The sequence below is a fragment of the Salmo salar genome, chromosome 12 (genome assembly GCF_965601325.2).
Source record: "Salmo salar chromosome 12, fSalSal1, whole genome shotgun sequence".
Classification (NCBI taxonomy): domain Eukaryota; kingdom Metazoa; phylum Chordata; class Actinopteri; order Salmoniformes; family Salmonidae; genus Salmo; species Salmo salar.
Genome location: NC_138302.1, coordinates 6,191,325 through 6,215,109, shown reverse-complemented (window position 1 = coordinate 6,215,109; position 23,785 = coordinate 6,191,325). Strand labels below are relative to the sequence as shown.

Below are 23,785 nucleotides of genomic sequence, written 5' to 3'. Positions count from 1 at the left end.
TGGGGGTGCTTTGCTGCAGGAGGGACTGGTGCACTTCACAAAATAGATGGCATCATGAGGGAGGAAAATTATGTGGATATATTGAAGCAACATCTCAAGACATCAGTAAGGAAGTTAAAGCTTGATTGCAAAAATATCCGGAATTGTGAAAAACTGAGTTTAAATGTATTTGGCTAAGGTGTATGTAAACTTCCGACTTCAACTGTACATCTACATGATGTATTGTTACACCGTGTAGGAGCAGTTTGGACCTACTCAGTACTGTTACACCATGTTGGAGCAGTTTGGACCTACTCAGTACTGTTACACCGTGTAGGAGCAGTTTGGACCTACTCAGTACTGTTACACCATGTAGGAGCAGTTTGGACCTACTCAGTACTGTTACACCGTGTAGGAGCAGTTTGGACCTACTCAGTACTGTTACACCGTGTAGGAGCAGTTTGGACCTACTCAGTACTGTTACACCGTGTAGGAGCAGTTTGGACCTACTCATTACTGTTACACCGTGTAGGAGCAGTTTGGACATACTCTGTACTGTTACACCGTGTAGGAGCAGTTTGGACCTACTCAGTACTGTTACACCGTGTAGGAGCAGTTTGGACCTACTCAGTACTGTTACACCGTGTAGGAACAGTTTGGACCTACTCAGTACTGTTACACCGTGTAGGAGCAGTTTGGACCTACTCAGTACTGTTACACCGTGTAGGAACAGTTTGGACCTACTCAGTACTGTTACACCGTGTAGGAGCAGTTTGGACCTACTCAGTACTGTTACACCGTGTAGGAACAGTTTGGACCTACTCAGTACTGTTATACCATTTGGACCTAGCTACCTTATTGGGATATTATCTGTTTATTTGATTGATTTCCTAAATGCAGATATACAGTAATATGGTAGGGTGTTTTAAATTCTCACTCAGTAAAGATATTCACTAATCAACACATGCTTCTCTATTATATAATGAAATAAATTAAAAATCTACTTTTTGTCTCAAAATAAAATAAACATTTCCATTGACTGTTACCCTCCCACGTGCCTGTTTCAGGCAATGCTGCCAGTGTGACGTATAATCTAATGGACGGGACGCTTCAACAACAACAGCGAGTTATCCACCTCGGTAGCTTCTAGCCAACATAGCCGAAAACATTCAAGCTCTTTAAACGCTTTCGCTGTATATTAGCCACAGTGTTTTAAACACACTTGCCGTATCTACTAGTTAGTTACCCAATTTAATATTTACGTTGTTGTTCGTCAGCTAGCTGGCTGAGTAAATTAGCAGTAGTGCTAGTCTAGTCACTAATGCTAACTAGCTATCTAGCTAACATCCCGACCATGAGCTCACTAAACGACTCCCCCACTTCTAAAGAGGGGATCTGCTGGACGGAGAAAGAAACTCTGGGGCTGAACATTGTCGTGAAAGAGGAGAAGGAAGAGGAGGATGTCACAGTAAAAAAAGAAGCAGAGATTGAGGCTGTTACAGTGAAAGAAGAAGAGAAAGACGTTTCAGTGAAAGAAGAGGAAGACGCGTTCAGAGTGAAAGAGGAGGATGTTACAGTAAAAGAGGAGGAAGAGAAAGAGGAGGTGACTGTCACAGTGAAAGAAGAGGAAGACATTTTTGGAATGAAGGAAGTTGGGGAGATTACTGTCACATTGGAAGAAGAAGAAGAGGAGGAGACAGGAGATCTGATTAACAACAGTGAGTAATATCTTAAAAACAGGGGTACAAACTCTGCAGTTGTTGAACTACTGTGTGGTTTTAAAGGGGCATTATACTGAAGTTCTACACTTTAATAGTTCTGTGCTGTAGGAATTGTGAAAGCTACAAAGAGCGGGGGGCGGACAACAAAACGTTTATGGATCAAATGCTTCCCATTATATTTTTTACAACATTTGTTAACATCTGTATATCTCTTTCTGTAGTGCTTTGCTCAGTGTCTATGCTTGACATCACAAAAAAAAAGCGAAAATCTTCTCATGTGCGATTTCAAATGATGAAGAGGACAGAATCAAGACAATGAAGGATCATTTTGATCTGGATGAAATGTATTTAAAAAAATAATTACCACAGGTTATTTAAAATCCTTAATAGTCTTTTGATGCACCTGCGCATCAATCTAAGTAACATAATAAAAATAATCCCCATCAGAATCCGTTAGTTTAAACTAGAGATATTGGGACGCAACATGGGCTGAGTCTTAATCCAGCACGTCTGCCTATGTTGGCCTTCCGCAACTGCGGTGGAAGATGGCCGAGCTACAAATCAAATTTTATTTGTCACATGCCCCGAATACAACAGGTGTAGTAGACCTTACAGTGAAATCCTTACTGACAAGCCCTTAACCAACAATGCAGTTTTAAGAAAAATCCAAGTTAAGAAAAATATTGACTAAATAAACTAAAGTAAAAAAAAAAGTAACACAATAAAATAACAATAATGAGGCTATATACAGGGGGTACCGGTACTGAGTCAATGTGTGGGGGTACTGGTTAGTAATGAGGCTATATACAGGGGGTACCGGTACCGAGTCAATGTGTGGGGGTACAGGTTAGTAATGAGGCTATATACAGGGGGTACCGGTACCGAGTCAATGTGTGGGGGTACAGGTTAGTAATGAGGCTATATACAGGGGGTACCGGTACCGAGTCAATGTGTGGGGGTACAGGTTAGTCAAGGTAATTGAGGTAATATGGACATTTAGGTAGGGGTAAAATGACTATGCATAGATAATAAACAGTGAGTAGCAGCAATGTAAAAAATGGTGTTTGTTAGACCATGAGACATCCTGAAAATCAATCTTCTCACGAAAACGTCTGTTGCGTCCGAACTGTTTGGCCTTCAAAACTGTAATGACCATTCTATGGAAAAGGGAGACTCTTTTCTTCCGTTTTGCTCTCCGACCCATTCATCTGAAGGTAACCCATACAAATGAATGGACCTATGGAGATATATATAGATATTAAACCTTCATCTGAAGGTAACCCATACAAATGAATGGACGTATGGAGATATATATAGATATTAAACCTTCATCTGAAGGTAACCCATACAAATGAATGGACGTATGGAGATATATATAGATATTAAACCTTCATCTGAAGGTAACCCATACAAATGAATGGACCTATGGAGATATATATAGATATTAAACCTTCATCTGAAGGTAACCCATACAAATGAATGGAAGTATGGAGATATATATATATATAGATAATAAACCTTCATCTGAAGGTAACCCATACAAATGAATGGACGTATGGAGATATATATATATATATATATATATATATATATATATATATAGATATTAAACCTTCATCTGAAGGTAACCCATACAAATGAATGGAAGTATGGAGGTAGTTTTCTGCCAACAAAAATAAGTGGTTAAATGTGTGTCCAAAAATACCTAAATATTTCCAGAGCTTTTTTATATCTGCTAGATCTAGGACAGACACTTCAAAACCTTATTCCTTATTAATAAACATTTTGACTGTCTTTTTTATTGCCATTTATGAATGTATTATTCAATGCGTTTCTAAGGGCTATAGTAATAAAGGCCAAAATCAATATTTAATCAAATAATGTTTAAATATTTTGGGGGGGGATACCTAAAGGGGCCCTATAATTATAAATCAAATTGCTAAATGTAAATGTAATAACCATCTTAAAACAATTCCATATGTTAGCTCAGTCAATTCTTAATCTAATAGCTAAATGATCCACGACATAACCATCTTAAAACAATTCCATATGTTAGCTCAGTCAATTCTTAATCTAATAGCTAAATGATCCACGACATAACCATCTTAAAACAATTCCATATGTTAGCTCAGTCAATTCTTAATCTAATAGCTAAATGATCCACGACATAACCATCTTAAAACAATTCCATATGTTAGCTCAGTCAATTCTTAATCTAATAGCTAAATGATCCACGACATAACCATCTTAAAACAATTCCATATGTTAGCTCAGTCAATTCTTAATCTAATAGCTAAATGATCCATGACATAACCATCTTAAAACAATTCCATATGTTAGCTCAGTCTAAAAGCACCAACATTCCCAATGTTGGAAATTATGGAAAAATGACAAATTCTGTCAAACAGTAACACTGTTTATTTTATTAACCTTTTGTTACACAAGTTGATGTTTTAAATTCCCTTTTTATGCCACATTTTATGTTTACAAATATGTTTTTGTATGTTTTTCATCTTTTGAATAGTTATTTTGATACATTTCATCCATTCCATGTTATTCATTCAACGTTTTGAGTTTCTGTGATACTCAGACTGAGAAATTGGCAATTTTCGCTCTCAAAATCACCCTTTAAAAAAATTGAAAAAATTATATTTTATGTTTTAAGTCCACAACGATGCTTACACCACATCGGGAGACCAATTTTGAGGTCTGGGAAAATATTTTAAATAACATTTTGGGCTGTAGTTACCCTTAATTAATGCACCTGGCAAGAGGCTATTCATTTAGCTGTGTTTTTGTAGCTCACATGTGATGTTAGAGTTACTGAAACAAATACCCACTGGATTGATGACAATAATCATGATACCATTCTGCCGCGTAAGCAGATGCTATTTTTGGACTAAACATTTAATTAAGAAGGTTTTTGGGAAAGCCTTTCCATCTACCAGAAGACGTTAGCATCTTCGCTAACGGTTATACAAAGTGGTAGACGTGCGGACCACACACACACAGACAGACATTCTACCACAAGACTGTTTTCATTAACGTTAGCATCATCGCTAACGGCTATACAAAGTGGTAGACGTGCGGACCACACACACACAGACAGACATTCTACCAGAAGACTGTTTTCATTAACGTTAGCATCATCACTAACGGCTATACAAAGTGGTAGACGTGCGGACCACACACACGTTGCCTCTTCAGAAAGTTACAGGAAATACGAATCACTGATGCCTTCTGTTCATGTCTTGTGATCAACTTGGGCAAATGAATACATTTTATATACATTTAGTTGATTCCCTACTGGATTTCAAATCATCATTACCACTTCTATGACATGGGACGTTCAAATTCTCTCCCTCCTCTGTCTACAGAGCACACAGATTGTACCGGGAGGGGGTACAGACTACGAGTCCCTGTCAATATTCACTTTGTGAGGTGCTTCTCCTCTCAATAGATGACTAGAATATGCATATTGTTCATTCTAGCAGGAGAGGGCTCGACAGACTAGCCAGTTAAAACTGTTAGATGAAAAGTATACCTAGTAATATGAAGTGGGTAAAATAGTGGGCTGAAAATGAGTGGTAACTGGCTGATTAGCCGACGGCCAGCGCTGATGGAAAACAGAGTTTAGTACAATAGAGCTCAGTACAGTACAATAATGCACATTATAGTTTGTTCAACTCTAGTGTGTGATGAACTCTACTCAACTCTACTATACTGAGCTATACTCAACTCTAGTGTGTAATGAACTCTACTCAACTCTACTATACTGAGCTATACTCAACTCTAGTGTGTAATGAACTCTACTATACTCTACTATACTGAGCTATACTCAACTCTAGTGTGTAATGAACTCTACTATACTCTACTATACTGAGCTATACTCCACTCTAGTGTGTAATGAACTCTACTATACTCTACTATACTGAGCTATACTCAACTCTAGTGTGTAATGAACTCTACTATACTCTACTATACTGAGCTATACTCAACTCTAGTGTGTAATGAACTCTACTATACTCTACTATACTGAGTTATACTCAACTCTAGTGTGTAATGAACTCTACTATACTCTACTATACTGAGCTATACTCCACTCTAGTGTGTAATGAACTCTACTATACTCTACTATACTGAGCTATACTCAACTCTAGTGTGTAATGAACTCTACTATACTCTACTATACTGAGCTATACTCAACTCTAGTGTGTAATGAACTCTACTATACTCTACTATACTGAGCTATACTCAACTCTAGTGTGTAATGAACTCTACTATACTCTACTATACTGAGCTATACTCAACTCTAGTGTGTAATGAACTCTACTATACTCTACTATACTGAGCTATACTCAACTCTAGTGTGTAATGAACTCTACTCTACTATACTGAGCTATACTCAACTCTAGTGTGTAATGAACTCTACTATACTCTACTATACTGAGCTATACTCAACTCTAGTGTGTAATGAACTCTACTATACTCTACTATACTGAGCTATACTCAAATCTAGTGTGTAATGAACTCTACTATACTCTACTATACTGAGCTATACTCAACTCTAGTGTGTAATGAACTCTACTATACTCTACTATACTGAGCTATACTCAACTCTAGTGTGTAATGAACTCTACTCAACTCTACTATACTGAGCTATACTCAACTCTAGTGTGTAATGAACTCTACTATACTCTACTATACTGAGCTATACTCAACTCTAGTGTGTAATGAACTCTACTATACTCTACTATACTGAGCTATACTCCACTTTTCTGTACTGTACTCTGCTCTACTGTACTGTACTCTACTGTACTGTGCTCTACTGCACTCTACTATACTGTGCTCTACTGCCCTCTACTGTACTCTACTGTACTCTACTCTACTGTACTGTACTCTACTGTACACTTCTGTACTGTACTCTACTCTACTGTACTCTACTGTGCTGTACTGTACTGTACTCTACTGTACTGTACTCTACTCTACTGTCCAAACTTGTGAACCCAACTGTGGTTTGTGAATACTATGATTTCCCATTGTAGGCAATTCAATTGCAGAAATTCCATTACTGATTTTTCAGAAATGTTGATTTGTGCATCTTATCGAAGACTGAACAGAATATAAACGCAACATGTAAAGTGTTGGTCCCATGTTTCATGAGCTAAAATAAAAGATCCCAGAAATGTTATTTCTCTATAATGTTTTGCACAAATTTGTTTACATCCCTGTTAGTGAGCATTTCTCCTTTCCCAAGATAATCCATCCTCCTGACTAGTGTGTCATTTGTTAAACAGCCTGATCATTACACAGGCGCACCTTGTGCTGGGGAAAATAACAGGCCACTCTAAAGTGTGCAGTTTTGTCACACAACACTCAAGTTTTGAGTTTTGAGTGAGCGTGCAATTGGCTTGTTGACTGCAGGAATATCCACCAGAGCTGTTGCCAGAAAATTGAATGTTCATTTCTCTACCATAAGCCGCCTCCAACTTTGCTTTAGAGAATATCGCAGTACTTCCAACCGGCCTCACACCCGCGGACTACGTGTAACCATGCCAGCCCAGGACCTCCACATCCAGCTTCTTCACCTGTGGGATCGTATGAGACCAGCCACCCGGAAAGCTGATGAAACTGTGGGAAACTGTGCACAACCAAAGAATTTCTGCACAAATGGTCAGAAACCGTCTCAGGGAAGCTCATCTGCATGCTCATCATCCTCACCAGGGTCTTGACCTGACTGCGGTTCGGCATCGTAACCGACTCCAGTGGAATAATGCTCACCTTCATTGGCGACTGGCACGCTGGAGAAGTGTGCTCTTCACTGATAAATTCCAGTTTCAACTGTATCGGGCAGACAGCGTAGCGTTTATGGCGTCGTTTGTGGGCGAGCGGTTTGCTGATGTCAAGGAATTGCATTTATACGATAGCAATTTGAATGCACAGAGATACCATGACAAGACCCTGAGGCCCATTGTCTCAGGCCTTCCATCGTTAAGACGGTGGATGAATCAAATGACCCTCCATCATTAAGAAGGTGGTGGTTGAATCAAATGACCCTCCATCGTTAAGACGGTGGATGAATCAAATGACCCTCCATCATTAAGAAGGTGGTGGTTGAATCAAATGACCCTCCATCGTTAAGACGGTGGATGAATCAAATGACTCTCCATCGTTAAGACGGTGGATGAATCAAATCATTAAGACATCGTCATATATACACTACCGGTCAAAGTTTTAGAACACCTACTCATTCAAGGGTTTTTCTTTATTTTTACTATTTTCTGCATTGTAGAATAATAGTGAAAACATCAAAACTATGAAATAACATATATGGAATCATGTAGTAACCATGCATTCCAGGTGACTACCTCATGAAGCTGGTTGAGAGAATGCCAAGAGTGTGCAAAGTTGTCAAGGCAAAGGGTGGCTATTTGAAGAATCTCAAATTATAAAATATATTTTGATTTAACAATTTTTTTGGGGTTACTACATGATGATGATGATTGAAATGAATCATTATTTATTAACAGCAAGCTGGAGAGGTCACAGTCAAACTGAAATGCATAAAGTACCGGTCTGCAGGGAGCTCCTCCGGGGCAGTCCTGTTAGATCTCTTATATACTGCTAACACAGACAAGTTATATTTTCATGATTTAGCTTATTCGTCATTCACAGTTAATTCATCATTAACGTTTGGTTCATGCATGTGACAGACCAATACCTCACGAGGCTTCTTCTCTCCAAGCTGAGACCTTGAAACTGAGATATCCCTTTCGTTCTCAAAACAAGGGTCTGGGCGTATTGCCAAATTGCAGATACTGATAGTGAGGATTCGTTCAATCAGTCACTTACATGAACACAGACATTGGTTATTAGAAAAGCACAAACATAACATTTTCCATCACAATAGCATCAGAGAGGAAGAAGTGAAGCGAGAGGTTTCCCTCTTGTCAAAAGAAATGCATTGGGCATATATCGGCTTATTTTGGACCAGAACTTGTCGCCTGCCTTCACGCCATTGGGACAACTCCCATTGTTAGGGCGGAGACTTGAGAATCTTGTCATAATATACAGATCTCTGATAGTATTTTCTTGTTGTCACATCCTTTTACTGTTTGGGAAAAAAATGTAACAGTTTGTTGACCGCTTAATGAGGGTGGGTTAGTCGACATCAAAATTAATCGAAATTTGGATCCCTAGACAAAATATCTTTCTGAAACAAAAATGGCTCTAATAATCTTGTTTACATGGACACATCTGAAGTCAGTTTACCTGATGGCACTGATAAATGCAGAAATATTGCCTTTTCAGAATATATCTTCTGCCACAGCTATTATGTTATTTTTGTGAAGCATATTTGATTCTGAGTTCAGACATATACTGTATAACGTTATGTGAAAACGACTTCTGAGACGCAAACATTTAGTTGTTTCCGGACTCACTTCACTCGCGCTAAAGGCTCGCAAACATTTAGTTGTTTCCGGACTCACTTCACTCGCGCTAAAGGCTCGCAAACATTTAGTTGTTTCCGGACTCACTTCACTCGCGCTAAAGGCTCGCAAACATTTAGTTGTTTCCGGACTCACTTCACTCGCGCTAAAGGCTCGCAAACATTTAGTTGTTTCCGGACTCACTTCACTCGCGCTAAAGGCTCGCAAACATTTAGTTGTTTCCGGACTCACTTCACTCGCGCTAAAGGCTGGCTCAGCTGGTGCTAGCACATGCACAGCTGGAACGCAGAATAAGGTGTTTACATGATAATTAACTTAACCCCATATGTACCGTTCTAACCCCATCTTAACTTAACCCCTAATGTACCATTCTAACCCCATCTTAACTTAACCCCTTATGTACCATTCTAGCCCCATCTTAACCCCTTATGTACCATTCTAGTAACAACCCAACAATTGGCCACTATCTGTCATTATAGCAAGTAAAGGGAGATTACATTTGCATAAATACATATTTTCATACATTTCTATTGAATAATAAATCACCACAATAAGTTCTATACATATTTTCTGTACAAACAAAATGCAGAGGTCAGAGAGGCAGAACAAGTCCCTTCTGTTACAAACCAAATATTTGACTAGAAGCATGGGGTAATAATGTCTAGATGCTTTTTTCCAGTGGAGATTAGTTGATGAATTTCCTGGCAGGGCTGTGGGACAGTGGATGTGTAGGAATAATTCAAATGGAACTGTTAACAGCCATTACCCGGGCAGTATTGTGAATAACTAACGGCTATTAACCAATCGGCATCAAGGATCCAAATGTACGGTTTATAATGAGTCTAGATTAAACCTCATAGGAAGAGAGTTTTATCATGTGGAGGTTTCATTCAGGTCTCTCTGTTTAACTAAATACTCTGTCTTTGGCAGGAGAGAGACCAGACTCTCACTCTGACAGCAGTAAGAGTCCTTCAGAGGAACCAGACCCAGAGACTCCCAAACCAGTGAGACGACTCAACTGCTCCCAGTGTAATAAGAGTTTTAAGTTGTCACGGTACCTAAAAATACATCAGAGGACACACACAAGGGAGAGAACTTTTCTCTGCTCCCAGTGTGGAAAGAGTTTTACCCAGTTATGGAGCCTGAACAAACATAATAGAATACACACAGGAGAAAAGCCTTACTGCTGTTCCCATTGTGGAAATAATTTTAGGTCGTTAGATAAGCTGAAGGAGCATGAGAGGACACACACAGGGGAGAAACCATACCATTGCTCCTTGTGTGGAAAGAGTTTTACCCAGTTAGGAAGCCTGAAAGAGCATGAAAGGAAACACTCAGGAGAAAAGTCTTTCCAATGTTTTCAGTGTGGAAAGAGATTTTCACGATCACAGCAACTAAAATCACATGAGAGGACACACACAGGGGAGAAACCATACCACTGCTCCCAATGTGAAAAGAGTTTTACCCAGTTAGGGAGCCTGAACAAACATAATAGAATACACACAGGAGAAAAGCCTTATCCCTGTGCCTATTGCCCAAAGAGATTTTCAGGATCACAGGATCTAAAATCACACGAGAGGACACACACAGGGGAGAAACCATACCACTGCTCCCAGTGTGAAAAGAGTTTTGCGCAGTCAGGGAGCCTGAACAAACATAATAGAATACACACAGGAGAAAAGCCTTACCCCTGTGCCCATTGTGGAAAGAGATTCTCACGGTCACAGGACCTAAAATCACATGAGAGGACACACACAGGAGAAAAGCCTTACCCCTGTGCCCATTGTAGAAAGAGATTTTCACGATCACATGACCTAAAATCACATGAGAGAACACACACAGGAGAGATACCTTACCATTGCTCCCTGTGTGGAAAATATTTTTTCCATTTAGGAAGTCTGCGCAAACATAAGAAGAGAAAACACTCTGGAGATGTGTGTACCCATGTTCCCATTGCGTAATGAATATCAGGTTGTTAAATAAAAAATACATTTTCCCAGACAGAAGACCTGAAATCACATCATAGCATAGACAGGCAGTGTTCTGACTTATGTTTGACTGTTGTTTTATGCCACATTAAATCATATTGTTTATATGAAATCATTGTCTAGAATAGGCCTGTTTTAGTTTTTGAGACAATTTTCAAATGTATTTTATTTTGATTCTACACTGATATATTGGATACATGTAAGAAACCTTACATGTTCATGATATGATTTGGATATTATAAAATGTAAATTATAAAATGGATGAATATTGTGTGGATTTCTTGATTCTAACCTTAAAACCTCAGGACATTTAGTTGTTTGGTTTACAGCATGTCAGTCAGAACATCACTAGAGGTCTTCTGATTGGGTGAATGGATGGCTGGAAGGTAGATAACACAACATGTCAGTCAGAACATCACTAGAGTTCTTCTGAGTGGGTGAATGGATGGCTGGAAGGTAGACAACACAACATGCCAGTCAGAACATCACTAGAGTTCTTCTGAGTGGGTGAATGGATGGCTGGAAGGTAGACAACACAACATGTCAGTCAGAACATCACTAGAGTTCTTCTGAGTGGGTGAATGGATGGCTGGAAGGTAGACAACACAACATGTCAGTCAGAACATCACTAGAGGTCTTCTGAGTGGGTGAATGGATGGCTGGAAGGTAGACAACACAACATGTCAGTCAGAACATCACTAGAGGTCTTCTGAGTGGGTGATTGGATGGCTGGAAGGTAGACAACACAACATGTCAGTCAGAACATCACTAGAGGTCTTCTGAGTGGGTGAATGGATGGCTGGAAGGTAGACAACACAACATGTCAGTCAGAACATCACTAGAGGTCTTCTGAGTGGGTGAATGGATGGCTGGAAGGTAGACAACACAACATGTCAGTCAGAACATCACTAGAGGTCTTCTGAGTGGGTGATTGGATGGCTGGAAGGTGGACAACACAACATGTCAGTCAGAACATCACTAGAGGTCTTCTGAGTGGGTGATTGGATGGCTGGAAGGTAGACAACACAACATGTCAGTCAGAACATCACTAGAGTTCTTCTGAGTGGGTGAATGGATGGCTGGAAGGTATATAACACAACATGTCAGTCAGAATACCAATCACTTAGATCAGGGTTTCCCAAACTCGGTCCTGTGCCCCCCCCCCCCCCCCCCCAACTTCGGTCAATTAGTTCTTTAAAAAAAGGTATTGAACAGACTTTGAGGAATTGTTGGTTTGCTCTGGTTGGTGGGTGTGGCTTGAAGCAATGAGTGACACATTAAGGGCAGCAGTACATTTTGAACCCAATGATTTTTCAACTAGTTGCTCAGTACAGCACCTATTTATGTTAATTGATCGTTCCACTGCTTTTTTTTGTACTGAACGCAGCTCAGTACTGTTACACCGTGTAGGAGCAGTTTGGACCTACTCAGTACTGTTACACCGTGTAGGAGCAGTTTGGACCTACTCAGTACTGTTACACCGTGTAGGAGCAGTTTGGACCTACTCAGTACTGTTACACCGTGTAGGAGCAGTTTGGACCTACTCAGTACTGTTACACCGTGTAGGAGCAGTTTGGACCTACTCAGTACTGTTACACCGTGTAGGAGCAGTTTGGACCTACTCAGTACTGTTACACCGTGTAGGAGCAGTTTGGACCTACTCAGTACTGTTACACCGTGTAGGAGCAGTTTGGACCTACTCAGTACTGTTACACCATGTAGGAGCAGTTTGGACCTACTCAGTACTGTTACACCGTGTAGGAGCAGTTTGGACCTACTCAGTACTGTTACACCATGTAGGAGCAGTTTGGACCTACTCAGTACTGTTACACCGTGTAGGAGCAGTTTGGACCTACTCAGTACTGTTACACCGTGTAGGAGCAGTTTGGACCTACTCAGTACTGTTACACCGTGTAGGAGCAGTTTGGACCTACTCAGTACTGTTACATGATGTAGGAGCAGTTTGGACCTACTCAGTACTGTTACACCGTGTAGGAGCAGTTTGGACCTACTCAGTACTGTTACATGATGTAGGAGCAGTTTGGACCTACTCAGTACTGTTACACCGTGTAGGAGCAGTTTGGACCTACTCAGTACTGTTACATGATGTAGGAACAGTTTGGACCTACTCAGTACTGTTACACCGTGTAGGAACAGTTTGGACCTACTCAGTACTGTTACACTGTGAAGGAGCAGTTTGGACCTACTCAGTACTGTTACACCGTGTAGGAACAGTTTGGACCTACTCAGTACTGTTACACTGTGTAGGAGCAGTTTGGACCTACTCAGTACTGTTACACAGTGTAGAGGCAGTTTAGACCTACTCAGTACTGTTACACCGTGTAGGAGCAGTTTGGACCTACTCAGTACTGTTACACAGTGTAGAGGCAGTTTAGACCTACTCAGTACTGTTACACGGTGTAGGAGCAGTTTGGACCTACTCAGTACTGTTACACCGTGTAGGAGGCAGTTTAGACCTACTCAGTACTGTTACACCGTGTAGGAGCAGTTTGGACCTAGCTGCTTATTGGGATATTATCTGTTTGTTTGACTGATTTCCTAAATGCAGATGTGCAGTAGTATAGTACGTTTTTTTTGCGTTCTCAATCATTAAACATTTTTGATTTTATTTAACTAGGCAAGTTAGTTAAGAACAAATTCTTATTTACAATGGCGGCCTACCCCAGCCAAACCCGGACGACACTGGGCCAATTGTGCGCCGCCCTATGGGACTCCCAATCACGGCCGGATGTGATACAGCCTGGATTCGAACCGGGGACTGTAGTGGCGCCTCTTGCACTGAGATGCAGTGCCTTAGACCCGCTGCGCCACTCGGGAGCCCAAATATCTGCACTGATTAACATATGCGTGTCTTTCTACGTTTCCATATAATATGATCATTTATTGATATGAATAAAAACAGAACTTTTTGTCATCAATGTTCGTGTCCAAAGGATCCTCCGCTGTCTTCCTCTTCTTGCCATGGGAGGAGCTGGGTCCTGGGAGATGTGGTGGAGGTTGATGGAGTTGCAGAGGGCACGGGTACACCTGGACATGGGTTGGGTGTTGGTGAGAAGGGACGTTGGGGAGAGGGGCCGGAGAGGTGATGAACCAGGCCCGGGGAGATGATGAATCAAGGGGCGATGAACCACTTGTGGATGGGCCCTCAAAACCCCACCCTCCAGCACCTACAAGAATAATCCTATGATAACACAGGCACTGAATATTTCACACTCACAATTTCTCCCATCCAGAAAAGAGCTGATTTCATGTGATGAACAAAAATAAACGCAACACACAACAATTTCAAAGATTTTACTGAGTTACATTTCATATAAGGAAATCAGTCAATTGAAATAAATTCATTAGGCCCTAATGTATGGATTTCACATGACTGGGAATACAGATATGCATCTGTTGGTCACAGATACCTTAAATAAAAGGTAGGGGTGTGGGTCAGAAAACCAGCCCGTATCTGGTGTGAGCACCATTTGCCTCATGCAGCGTGACACATCTCCTTCACATAGAGTTGATCAGGCTGTTGATTGTGGAATGTTGTCCCACTCCTCTTCATTGCCTGTGTGAAGTTTCTGGATATTGGTGGGAACTAGAACACACTGTTGTACACGTCGATCCAGAGCATCCCAAACGTGCTCAATGCGTGACATGTCTGGTGAGTATGCAGGCCATGGAGGAACTGGGTCATTTTCAGCTTTCAGGAATTACCAATATTTGCGACATGGGACCGTGCATTATCATACTGAAACATGAGGTAATGGCGGCCGATAAATGGCACGACAGTGGGCCTCAGGATCTCATCAGTGTATCTCTGTGCATTGAAATTGCCATTGAAAAAATGCAATTGTTGTCTGTAGCTTATGCCTGCCCATACATACTGCCAAATTCTCTAAAACGATGTTGAAGGTAGCTTATGGTAGAGAAATGGACATTAAATTATCTGGCAAAAGCTCTGGTGGACATTCCTGCAGTTAGCATGCCAATTGCACCCTCCCCCCAGAAATGTGACATCTGTAACATTGTGTTGAGGGGCCTTTTATTGTTCCCAGAACAAGGTGCACCTGTGTAATGATCATGCTGTTTAATCAGCTTCTTGATATGCCACACCTGTCAGGTAGATGGATGATCTTGGCAAAGGAAAAATGCTCACTAACAACATTCTTCAATAGAACATCAGTTAATTCTTCAATAGAACATCACAATATTCTTCAATAGAACATCACAACATTCTTCAATAGAACAACACAACATTCTTCAATAGAACATCACAACATTCTTCAATAGAACATTACGTGTTGTGTTTATATTTTAGTTTTGTGTAGGTTAGCTAAACATCAGATCACAGTGACTGTACAAAAAGACCCGGCTGCATGATGATTACATACCGTATCTGGCATATTGGTCTCTGTCTGACGATGTTTCACGTAAACACGAAGCCTGACAGTCAGTGGGACACACACACCACTATTCCTCGTCTCCTTTACCCTTTTCGGATTGCAAACATCACCTTTCTCCATGTTTCTTTGATATCAGTATGGGTGTTCAAATGTCATATCTCCCTCCAGCTGTTGTCTTTTCCTTGTCTGAATACGTCCGCATCAAAGGGTTGTAACGGTTCTCGTATTGTCTCACCAGCTCACACAGACGCTCCTCCAAACGGGACATAATTGCGCTTAGCAAATCGCAAAATAAAATGCACAAAAAAGGAAGCTTGCAAGTAGCAGTGGTGTAAAGTACTTAAGTAAAAATACTTTCAAGTACTACTTAAGTCATTTTTTTGGCTACCTGTACCTTACTTTACTATTGATTTTTTGACAACTTTTACTCTACCGCATTCCTAAAGAAAACGATGTACTTTTTACGGCATACATTTTCCCTGACATCCAAAATAATGTACTTTTTACTGCATACATTTTCCCTGACACCCAAAATAATGTACTTTTTACTGCATACTTTTTCCCCAAAAGTACTCGTTACAAGTACTCGTTACATGATGAATGCTTAGCAGCAGGAACATTTTCCAATTCAAGCACATGAAGAGAACATCCCTGGTCATCCCTACTGCCTCTTATCTGGCAGACTCACTAAACAGAGAACATCCCTGGTCATCCCTACTGCCTCTTATCTGGCAGACTCACTAAACAGAGAACATCCCTGATCATCCCTACTGCCTCTTATCTGGCAGACTCACTAAACAGAGAACATCCCTGGTCATCCCTACTGCCTCTTATCTGGCAGACTCACTAAACAGAGAACATCCATGGTCATCCCTACTGCCTCTTATCTGGCAGACTCACTAAACACAAATGCTTCGTTTGTCATTTTACCCCTAGCTATCCGTAAATAAAAAAATACAAAATGAAAATCGTGTTGTCTGGTTTGCTAAATATTAGGAATGTGAAATGATTTATACTTTTATTTTTGAAATTACATTTACTTTTGATACTTAAGTATATTTAAAACAACCTCTTGACGTTACCCTAGGATAGGGGGCGCCACAGCGCATTTTGGAAAAAATTTGTGCCCATTTTCAACGGCCTACTAATCAGACTCAGAAGCTAGGATATGCATATAATTAATACCTGTGGATAGAAAACACCCAAAAGTTTCTAAAACTGTTTTAATGGTGTCTGTGAGTATAACAGAACTCATATGGCAGTCAAAACCCCGAGACCGATTGAAACAGGAAGTGGAATTCTGAATTGTGGACTCAACTTCACGTCGTTGCCTATTATTCACACCGTGAACTATCGTTATTTGAGCACTTCCTATTGCTTCCACAAGATGTCGCCAGTCTTTACAAAGTGTTTTGAGCCTTTTACTGTCGAAACTCAGTGAATGAGACGCGTTGGAAATTGGTCACAGCGGGAGGGCCATCACCATTATGACGCCGGCGGCCCTGTCTACCCCCACCTTTGGAAACGTTTTGAAACACATTGAAATCGTCCCCCTCGAATCTTATTGGCTCTCTTGTTGAAACAGGCCCTGAAGATTTATGTTATACAACGTTTGACATGTTTGAACGAACCTAAATGGGAAAAAATTGTTTTTTTCCGACACGGCTGTCCCGCGGCCGGCAGAGCTTTTGGATACTGCCTTGAGACGCGCTAACAACAGCAAGCTAATGGAACATAAAGGATGGACTTTTTCGACCGAAAATACATCTGTTGTGGACCTGGGATTCCTGGAAGTGCTTTCTGATGAAGACAACTAAAGGTAAGGGATTATTGACAATATTATACAACATTAGATGTGATATGCGATTGTTCCAAGATGGCGCCGAGCTGTATTTACTAGGTCATTTTCTGAGTATCGCATCCCCTTTTATCGCTAAGTGTGATTACCCAGTAAAGTTATTTTTAAATCTGGTATGACAGGTGCTTTCAAGAGATATTCATCTATAAATCTTAGAATGACAATATTACATTTTAAACATGTTTTCGAATAGTAATTCAGTAAATTGTAGCACTGTTTCATCGGATGCTTTTGACGGGAAAATAGTTAGTCAACGTCAGACGCCGATGTAAAATGCTGTTTTCATATATAAATATGAACTTTATTGAACAAAAGAATGCATGCATTGTGTAACATGATGTCCTAGGTGTGTCATCTGATGAAGTTTGTAAAAGGTTAGTGCTGCATTTAGCTGTTTTTTGGTTATTTGTGATGCAAGTGGTTGGTCGGAAAATGGCTATGTTGCTGCTTTTTACGATGGACTCCTCTAACATAATCTAATGATTTGCTTTTCCTGTAAAACCTTTTTGAAATCGGACGACGTGGGTCGATTCAGGAGAGGTGTATCTATAAAACGATCAAATATATATATTTTTTTTGTTTCAAATTATGAACATTTTGTTATGCTAATGGCGATATGATTTTTCGCTGGATTTTGATCCCGCTGACGGGATGAGATGCTGAAGAGGTTTTAAAACAATTATTTTACTCAAGTAGTATTTTACTGGGCGACGTTCACTTTTTCTTGAGTAATTTTCTATTAAGTTATCTTTACTTTTACTCAAGTTTGACAATTGGGTACTTTTCCCACCACTGGCACGTAGTAGAAGCAAAGTAGCACAACGTCCATCTGTGTTTATACCTGAAGGGATAACGGAAAAAAATGGGACGTAGACACGGGCGGATCTTCCGTTGCAAAACTCTCTCAATACTGCCCCGCAATCTTCGCAGTGGAACGGTACGTTGCGTATCAATATCCAGGTAGAAAAAAAACTGCTTTGAATGACGGAGTTTATTACAAGGAGCCGCCCCTTTTGTAACGAAAAACGACATTGCCACACTGCGCTAAGCTCCGTCGGCCCTCTGCGTATTGTCTGTAAACCCTTTTAGTTTACGAACGAGCTCCGTCGGTCGCGGCGCGCATGACCAGAATGGTACAACGATGAACCACCAAAGGCACATCCCATTTCTGTTAGAAAATTGAGAAAGAGGCGGAGTTGGACAGTTTTTTTTGTGCCCAAAGCCAACCTTTAAAGCTACACGAGTGGGCGGGCACCAAAAAAAACGTTACTGGATGAAATACTTCCCATTATATTGTTCTGTAGTGCTTTGTTTAGTCTCTATACTCAACATCCCATGAGAGCAAAATGTGATTTTGAATCTCTGTCATTTGTTTTTAAAATCAAAATGGTGTCTTTACATCCTTCATATTTTAGCTATAAGGTAAGACAGACTGATCTGATTGAAATCTCTATGGTGTTGTTAGCTCCTTCATATTTTAGCTATAAGGTAAGACAGACTGATCTGATTTAAATATCTATGGTGTGATTAGGTCCTTCATATTTTAGCTATAAGGTAAGACAGACTGATCTGATTTAAAATATCTATGATACCACATCATATAACCTGTTATTACCACCAACTCATGTCTGATTTCGACATGAAGACATGAAGACATGGAAGGATCATTTGGATTAAGTGTTCTATAGACACCGGCCCCACAGGTTATTACAGGTTCTATAGACACCGGCCCCACAGGTTATTACAGGTTCTATAGACACCGGCCCCACAGGTTATTACAGGTTCTATAGACACCGGCCCCACAGGTTATTACAGGTTCTATAGACACCGGCCCCACAGGTTATTACAGGTTCTATAGACACCGGCCCCACAGGTTATTACAGGTTATATAGACACCGGCCCCACAGGTTATTACAGGTTCTATAGACACAGGCCCCACAGGTTATTACAGGTTATATAGACACAGGCCCCACAGGTTATTACAGGTTCTATAGACACCGGCCCCACAGGTTATTACAGGTTCTATAGACACAGGCCCCACAGGTTATTACAGGTTATATAGACACCGGCCCCACAGGTTATTACAGGTTCTATAGACACAGGCCCCACAGGTTATTACAGGTTCTATAGACACAGGCCCCACAGGTTATTACAGGTTCTATAGACACAGGCCCCACAGGTTATTACAGGTTCTATAGACACCGGCCCCACAGGTTATTACAGGTTCTATAGACACAGGCCCCACAGGTTATTACAGGTTATATAGACACAGGCCCCACAGGTTATTACAGGTTCTATAGACACAGGCCCCACAGGTTATTACAGGTTATATAGACACAGGCCCCACAGGTTATTACAGGTTCTATAGACACAGGCCCCACAGGTTATTACAGGTTATATAGACACAGGCCCCACAGGTTATTACAGGTTATATAGACACAGGCCCCACAGGTTATTACAGGTTCTATAGACACAGGCCCCACAGGTTATTACAGGTTATATAGACACAGGCCCCACAGGTTATTACAGGTTATATAGACACCGGCCCCACAGGTTATTGAATCAACAAGGCATGAGAACCTGCGGATTATCCTGAAGTGAAAACACAACTAAGTGCTGCAAGCATTTCGCTACACTCGCATTAACATCTGCTAACCATGTGTATGTGACCAATTCAAATTTGATTTGATTTGTTCTGGCATGATACAAAGTGGAGGGAAACAATGGTGTGTTATTCATAATAACTTGGGATTGACTTTCTTATTGCTTTCATAAAATAATGATTATTATATTACAAAGTTGCAGGAGGTCGGAGAGGCAGATAGCAAGGATTATACAACTCCCCTCTGTTCCAAACCAAATGTTAGGCTAGTAGCCATGGGTTAATGATGTCCCTCTGTTCCTAACCAAATGTTAGGCTAGTAGCCATGGGTTAATGATGTCCCTCTGTTCCAAACCAAATGTTAGGCTAGTAGCCATGGGTTAATGATGTCCCTCTGTTCCTAACCAAATGTTAGGCTAGTAGCCATGGGTTAATGATGTCCCTCTGTTACAAACCAAATGTTAGGCTAGTAGCCATGGGTTAATGATGTCCCTCTGTTCCTAACCAAATGTTAGGCTAGTAGCCATGGGTTAATGATGTCCCTCTGTTCCTAACCAAATGTTAGGCTAGTAGCCATGGGTTAATGATGTCCCTCTGTTCCTAACCAAATGTTAGGCTAGTAGCCATGGGTTAATGATGTCCCTCTGTTCCAAACCAAATGTTAGGCTAGTAGCCATGGGTTAATGATGTCCGTATGCTGCTATGCTTTTTTTCCAGTGGAGATTATTTTATGAATTGCCTGGCAGGGCTGTGGGACAGTGGAGATTAGTTTATAAATGGCCTGGCAGGGCTGTGGGACAGTGGAGATTAGTTTATAAATGGCCTGGCAGGGCTGTGGGACAGTGGAGATTAGTTTATAAATGGCCTGGCAGGGCTGTGGGACAGTGGAGATTAGTTTATAAATGGCCTGGCAGGGCTGTGGGACAGTTGAGATTAGTTATAAATGGCCTTGCTGGGCTGTGGGACAGCGGATGTTTAGGGATAATTAAAATGGAACTTAACAGGTATTACCAGTGGATTATTGTGAATAACTAACAGCTACCAACCAATCGGCATCCATGATCCAAACTACCCATTTTATAATAAGGGATCTAGACTGGATTAAAGCTCATAGGGAGACAGTTTAAAAATGTGGAGATTTTATTCATGTCTCTCTGTTTAACAAAATACTCTTGTCTTTGACAGGAGAGAGACCAGACTCTCACTCTGACAGCGAGAAGAGTCCTTCAGGGGAACCAGACCCAGAGATGCCCACACCAGCAAAACAACATCACTGCTCTCAGTGTGGAAAGAGATTTATGCAGTCATCGCATCTGAAAGATCATAAGAGAATACACACAGGAGAAAAACCTTTCCAATGCTCTCAGTGTGGAAAGAGTTTTACCCATTTAGGGTATCTGAAATCACATGCGAGGAGGCACCCAGGTGAAAAGCCTTTCCACTGCTCCCAGTGTGGAAAGAGAGTTCTCCATGTCAAGTAACCTGAAAAAACACGAGAGAATACACTCAGTAGAGAAGCCGTTCCACTGTTCCCAGTGTGAAAAGAGTTTTACACAGTTTGGGCAACTGGAAAAACATAAAAGAATACACACTGGAGAGAAGCCCTTCCTCTGCTCCCACTGTGGTAAGAGTTTTACCCAATCAGGTACCTTGAAATCACATGAGAGAACACACTCTGTAGAGAAGCCTTTCCAATGCTCTCAGTGTGGAAAGGCGTTTGCCCAATCAGGTACCCTGAAATCACATGAGAGAACACACTCTGTCGAAAAGCCTTTCCAATGCGCTCAGTGTGGAAAGGGTTTTACCCAGATGGGGAGCCTGAAAAAGCATGATAGGACACACACAGGGGAGAAGCCTTTCCAATGCTCTCAGTGTGGAAAAGGTTTTACCCAGATAGGGAGCCTGAAAGGTCATGAAAGAACACAGCACATACAGGGAAGAAGCCTTATCACTGCCCCCAGTGTGAAAATTATTCTAATTTATCCGGTTAGGGGACCTGAAAGAACATAATATAACACACACACGGGAGAAGCCTTTCCAATGCTCCCAGTGTGGGAAGGGTTTTACCCAGAGAGGCTTGCTGAAAAGCCATGAAAGAACACATACATGGGCAGTAGTGACGGGGAAGCGAAGCGTTTCGGTTTTCCAGCCAATCGTGTCAAAAATAGGTACATTACTCAACGCTTTGATCAACACAGTGTACACTATTGGCACCTGCTGGTCAAAATAATTTAGAGCAGGCATATTATTGTAGAGGACGTCCCACGCCCCATAGCGTGCGCAGTGTTTTTTGTCTTCTACCAAACCAATCAGGTGGAAGCTAAGCTTCCGACTGTTTTTGTTTGTCACATGAAATCAAATAAGTACAATGCAGGACTGAAATATAAATGTTTTATTTCAAAACATGAGCTGAATATGGAGTCAGTTTCAATGTATACACACTGTTATTAAATTGTCATTTTCTAACTCTGGCTCTGTGTTTCCTGTGTGTGTGTCATTCCTCAAAGACTACACAATATTGAGTGCCGTTTCAACATGATGCATTTGCTCCAATCGCTGGTCCTCTGATGATTTATATCTTACAGAGTGGCTTTAAGGCAATAGTCTGGTCACATCTAACAGAGTGGCTTTAATAGTCTGGTCACATCTAACAGAGTGGCTTTAATAGTCTGGTCACATCTAACAGAGTGGCTTTAATAGTCTGGTCACATCTCACAGAGTGGTTTAAGGGAATAGTCTGGTCACATCTGGTTAATGTTGAACATGGATAAGTAGTCATCTAGGCTATATCTAATCTGTATGATATTTTACATGGATAAGAAGTCGTCTAGGCTAAATCTAATCTGTATGATATTTTTCTGGTCTAAATCTAATCTGTATGATATTTTTCTGGTCTAAATCTAATCTGTATCATATTTTACATGGATAAGAAGTTGTTTAGGCTAGATCTAATCTGTAGGATATTTAAAAAAATATGTATTCGTCCTGGCTGAGTTATTGTCTGAGTTAATTTAGTTTTTTCCCCTAAATGAAAATATACTATACCTACAACCTAGGGATTCATATTTTCTCGAAAATCTACCAAGAATCCATTGACATAGCACAAAAATCTACCAAGATTCCCAAGAGTCCAGGGACATACCACAAAAATCACAAGTGCCTGTTTAAAGTGTTTACAACTTTGTGGTGTTGAAAACACAAACCATGTTGAAGCGCCTGAAGTCGGTATCCTTTGCTTATTGGTTGTAAGGTAAATTGGCACAGTAACCTGTTGCTGGAATATTCATTGAAAATATTTTATATAGTTATAAGGAATAGTATGTTCACATCTTACGTAAGTATAAATGTGAAATGTATTCCTATTCAGCATCTACATGGAGATAATTATTATCTGTAAGCAGTGAGGAAAACCCATACTTTGAAATGAATTGTTATGACATTGAATTGTTATACGATTGAAGCCCCTAAGACCATCAAAAACTTTTACAGATGCACCATTGAGAGCATTCCGTTGTGCTGTATCACCACCTGGTATGGCAACTGCACCACCTGCAACCACAGGGCTCTCCAGAGGGTGGTGCACACAGCCCATCACATCACCGGGGGCACACTGCCTACCCCTCAAGACATCTACAGCACCCGGTCACAGGAAGGCCAAGAAGATCATCAAGGACTTCAGCCACCCCGAACCATGGCCTGTTCACCACGACACCATTTAGAAGGCGGAGAATGTACAAGTGCATCAAAGCTGGGGCCGAGAGACTGAAAAGC

The 23,785-nt window shown here is 40.8% G+C and overlaps 1 pseudogene across 1 annotated transcript; it reads left to right on the top strand.

The window, feature by feature from the left end:
• The first annotated feature begins 1,088 nt into the window (after positions 1–1,088).
• Positions 1,089–22,119, top strand: LOC106563987 (uncharacterized; annotated as a pseudogene). The gene is made up of 2 exons (XR_014379561.1): positions 1,089–1,697; positions 21,200–22,119. The product of XR_014379561.1 is annotated as an uncharacterized LOC106563987 (transcript).
• Positions 22,120–23,785: the final 1,666 nt, after the last annotated feature.